Source organism: Gossypium raimondii, chromosome 11 (assembly GCF_025698545.1).
Source record: "Gossypium raimondii isolate GPD5lz chromosome 11, ASM2569854v1, whole genome shotgun sequence".
Classification (NCBI taxonomy): Eukaryota; Viridiplantae; Streptophyta; class Magnoliopsida; order Malvales; family Malvaceae; genus Gossypium; species Gossypium raimondii.
In genome coordinates this window covers 27,395,367-27,401,000 of record NC_068575.1, presented here as the reverse complement: position 1 = coordinate 27,401,000, position 5,634 = coordinate 27,395,367, and positions in this window count along the sequence as shown.

Sequence of the window (5,634 nt, the reverse complement as noted above, 5' to 3'; positions counted from 1 at the left end):
CGTTCTTGGGATACAGCTCTTGTCACAAAGGGTATCAATGTCTCTTACCTGATGGTCGAATCATTGTATCTCGTCATGTAGAGTCTGATGAATCGTGGTTTCTTTCTCCGGCGTCTTTGTCATGCTCCACTTGGGAGGTAAATACTGTACCTACATGTTTTCCGGTAGTTAAGACTAATGTTTCTGATCATAGGAACATAGTTACTGGTTCTGCATGCCCGGGTGTTTTGAGTGGGTCTTCGGTTCCTCCGAATGAAGTTAATGCTGATCCAACGAGTACTACTTCTCCTAGTGTTCCGGTTTTTAATGAAGCTTCGGGTCCTCAAAATGAAGTTGCTGTTAGTTCTGAAAGTACTAATTTGTATTCTGATGATCAGTCTCCCACACCAGTTGTCTCAATTCCGTCGGTTCCTATAGGACCAGAGATTTCTATGCCTGATACGAATGTTCATCCCATGGCTACTCGATCAAAGGTGGGATCTTCAAACCTAAAGTTCTTGCGGTTGAAGTTAGTGAACTTTCAACGATTGAAGAAGTATTTGCTAGCCCTGAGTGGCAGGCTGCTGCTCAAGCTGAGTATGATGCACTCATTCGGAATGGTACCTGGGAACTTGTTTCTATGCTGACAAGTCGCAAACTTATTGGATGCAAATGGTTATTCAAAGTCAAGAAAAATCCAGACGGTACGGTTGAACGGTGCAAAGCACGTTTGGTTGCGAAAGGTTGTTCTCAGGTTCCGGGATGTGATTTTCAAGAAACATTTAGTCCAGTTGTCAAGCCTGCGACTATTAGGGTTATCTTATCAATTGCTGTCACTAAAGGGTGGTCACTTCGTCAGGTGGATGTTAACAATGCTTTTTTAAATGGTGATATTGATAGAGTAGTGTTTATGCAGCAACCTCTGGGATATGTACAGCTTGGAGTTGATGGAAAACCTTTGGTCTGTTGGTTAAAAAAGGCTTTATATGGTCTACGTCAGGCTCCTCGCGCCTGGTTTGAGAAGTTAAAGACTTTTCTTCTGGCAGTTGGGTTTGTTGGTTCCAAATCCGATGCTTCATTGTTTGTTCGGGATTGTTCTGACTCCATACTATATGTTCTTGTGTATGTTGATGACATAATCATAACTGGTGGTTTATCATCTTCTATTGACTGGTTTGTGAAGCTGCTGAATGATGAATTCTCGTTCAAAGATATGGGAAGTCTGCATTACTTTCTGGGTCTTGAGGTTACTAGGTCTTCTACTGGGAGTCTTCATTTATGTCAGAAAAAGTACATTCACGACATGCTAAAACGAAGTGGCTTGTCTAATGCTAAAAGTGTTAATACACCTATTATTAGTTCGTCTCACGTTTCTAAGGATGACGGGGATCCTTTGCCAGATCCGACGGAGTATAGGAGTTTGGCTGGTGCGTTACAGTATGTGGTTATTACTAGGCCTGATATTGCGTATGCGGTAAACAGGGTTTGTCAGTTCATGCATAATCCTACCACAGTTCATATGGGTGCGCTTAAGAGGATATTGCGGTATTTGGCTGGAACTCTTGATTTTGGGATTACGTTTCGTCGGTCTGCTTCATTATCTTTGGTTGGGTTTTCTGATGCTAATTGGGGGTTGGATTTCGATGATCGACGATCAACTTCAGGATATTGTGTATTTTTTGGATCAAATCCCGTTTCGTGGTCGTCTAAGAAACAACAGGTCGTGTCTCGATCTACGGCGGAGGCTGAATATCGAAGTCTTGCTGCTGTAACTAGTGATGTCATGTGGTTACTTTCCTTACTTCAGAAGCTGCATGTTAAGTCTACTGCTCCGCCTAATATCTGGTGTGATAGCTCCAGTGCCGTTGCTGTTGCTGCCAATCCTGTGTTACATTCTAAGTTCAAGCACGTGGAGTTAGACTTGTTCTTTGTTCGTGAAAAGGTTGCTGATGGCTCAGTTGTGGTTGGTGAAGTTTCTGCGTCTGATCAAGTTACTGATGTATTAACTAAACCACTATCAGTTGGGTCTTTCACTAGGTTTCAAAATTTTCTTAGGGTTTGTTCGGAGAAGGAGATGGATGCATGTTAAGATAAATAAATTTGTTAGAGTGCAGTTACAGATAGCTGGGTTGTTAGCTAGTCTGTTAAGAGAAGTTAGAGTCTATAAATACTCTAGATGAGCCTTCTGTAAATCAGGTTAGAAATCAAGATTTTCAAATAGAAACTTACACATTAAACTCTGTATTTCTTCACTTAGGTGGAATTTCTAAAATAATAATATTATTTATAAAAATATCTGTCAGATTTTCATTTATTACTTTAATGAGATTGACTAAAATATTGAAATATGAAATGTGGATGGTTAAATTGTAAATTTTAATTTTAGTGTCTAAAATGAAAATTTTAAAAATTAAGTGACCATCTATATAAATTATTAAAATATTTAATTATGCTATATATCAAATCTCATATTGTAAAGTGAATTTGGGTAATTGCAGTTGTCATGTATTAAAGGAAACCCATGCATATCTGTGTGCTAATTGATTTTGCATATGTATTCTTGAGCCTACGATCTTATCTAAGAAATTCATTGAAGGACGGAAATTTAGATTGGGAATTTAGATATTTGTGGATATTTTATATATATATATATATATATTTAATTCAAATAGTATTCGAATTCGGGTTTTAAAAGTATTAGTTGTTGTGAATTTGGAATAAATGCTAATAGATACTTTAGATATTAATTATTACTTATTTAGATAACACATGAAAATTCAGATATTTAAATTCACTACTTATATTATTTATAATTATATATTACAAAATTCAGAAAATGATTGAAAGCTTTGTACGTTATATATTTTACACATTTGAATATTCCACAAATAATAATGTTTAGTTTGGACTTAGTTAAAAATACATAATTTTTCGATAATAAATGGCTTTGAATTTTAGGTAGATTTATAAGCTCGAATTCGGATAATTTAAAAAATGTAAATATCCGTCATATGGTACTATTTCTAAACCTGTGACATAAATTTAATTAGAAAATAAAAATAGAAAGCTATTATAAAAGAATTAAATTAAATTTTGAAATACAAATTGTCTTTGCCAGCAAATAAAAAAAACACAAATACATGTTTTGGCAAGGGAATGACTATCCTTACAATCCGAGAATTTCCAAAGAACACTAAATTTTTATAATAATTTTTAAATTAATTATTTTATTTAAATTTAGACACTAAGTATTAAACATAATTAACTGATTATAGTTTTGTTCCTGAAATCATATTAATAAAGCTAAATAGATTATTAAAGCTTAATTTTTAACAGAAGAATTAGAAGATAGAAGAATAATATCTGTAGCTCTATTTTATTTTTTAAGTAAAAATTGGAGCCTAATTGCTTACGTCTTTTAATGTTTTCATTTATCAATTTGCTCAAGTCTGCTGCTCTAGGCAATGTTGTTTTGATTATTTACATAAACTTACAATTTATTTTCTTTTTCTTTTGTTAAATATTAGAAGCCGCATAATGAATTATTCAGAATATTAATATGTTAATATATCACGTTTTTAATAATTAATTTTTTAATAAAAAAATCTATTAAAAGGATAGAACAAAAACAACCAAGAACAAGGAAACTGACAACTAAAATTTGAGTCAATAGACTTACCCCATACACTAGGTCCTAATGTCCGATATCCTCTTTGGCATAACAGAAATGAACATTCAACCAAGTCTCTAGAAACGGAATAAGGAGAATGGCATCCCATTCCATGTAGTTTGATTGTATACGGCCATTTGAGCAGGAGAGTGAGTTTACCTTATTTGCGCACCAACAATTCCAACAAAAGGACAACTGCTGAAAATGCACCTTTAGCATTAAAAAATCATAAACCAAAATGTTTGAGCTCCAAAGCGTCATCGAACAACACAACAACACATTTACAACAATCAAACAATACGTTTCTAAAATCACATTATCCACATGTAGGGACTTTAACAACGAAAAGGGGCTTACAGACAGCGTATGCTTCTGTTAAACACGAACTTAAACAACATTCTCAAACCGAAAAAGCATTTCACCACACGACCAGTACTGTCATGAACAACTGCCGCAAAGCCAACAACCTCTTCTTCTTCCAACCGGGATGCATCAACATTACATTGAAAAGCCCACGGAGGGAGGCAACAACTCCTCCAAAGCCCCAGCGGACGTAGCCCCCTGTGCTCCACTTGAACCCCTGTCAACAACCCATGAGCAAGCCCGATGATGACCAATAGCAGTTGGTTGAGCAGCATCAAACACACCAGTGTCCTGCAACCAATTCTGCAGGAAAACATCCGTAGACCACACTAGAACAACCGCATCCATCTCTCTACCTTTTCAAACTAGCAAGTTACAATGCACCCACAAAGTCCATAACAATGCAAGACATTGCTGCATATTACCATGATCGGTATTAGTGAAAAGATCAGCAATGAAAGTAACGGATGAGTGACTTGGGAACAAGCCTGTTGCTCGCTAAACAACTTGAGCTTTGGGGCACAATAACAACACATGATCCAAGTCGTGAGTACCCCCACACCGCGAGCACAAAAGCTACCAACGTAATTCCTTTCTCCACCGGCTGGGATTTTGTTGGAATAAATTGCCAAAAGCATCACTGAACGAAATCTTTAAACCTTGGGAAGGATTTTACAATTCCAAATGTGCTGCCAAGAAACAACCATAGGGATACAATTAATATCTGGATACACAGTTAAAGCAACCATATAGCCTGACTTAACGCTATAGCGCCTATCCGCATTGTAAAGCCAAACGAGCCAATCGGCTAAAGCATGATAGCTAATAGGGATGGACAGGACTTGCTCTGCATCACTTGGGGAAATAAGCCTCAGAATGATCGTTGTGGTGTGTGCACCAAAAACAAACAATTTATAAAATAATTTAAAAGCGTGTTTTTAACCGTAAGTGTACAATGTTGAGTTGTAATTTTAATAAGTATTATAAGGGAACATAGGGTATTCCTAAGATCGAACACAATGGATTATCAATTGATCAATGTGATCATCAATTTAATTACAAGCTAGTAATTACTAATCTAATTAAACTTGAAATTATTAGTACAAACCAAATAGAAAATTGTATTAAGACTAATTCTAAATCAACGAATAAAAACACTAACTAACTTTCTTTCTTTTACTAAAAACAATGCAAATGGATTTAACGGATTGTCCTATGATTCGTTAATCATTACCTAAGATAATAAACCTATGTCTATTAAATGGTTAGGCTAGAAAGAGAGAAATAATAGAAGAATGAAATTAAATGGTTTTAAAAATATTAAATAATTATAATAATTTCACACGGAAAAGAGGAGGTTTGTTGCTCATTTGAAGGATTTTGAGGTTATTGGATAAATTATTATTTTAGTCGCTTTTCGTTTTCTAACACCTCATACTTGACCTGATCTTCAGGTCTGAGCTACGAAATGCCACATTTATTATCAGAGCAACTTTGATTCGACTTACTCTTTTACATATATTATTAATAATATTATTCAATCTCAACATGATTTCCCATCATTTTCAAGTCTTATATGAGCTTACGAAAGCTCTTTAACTAATCTGAGGTTGAATTAGGAC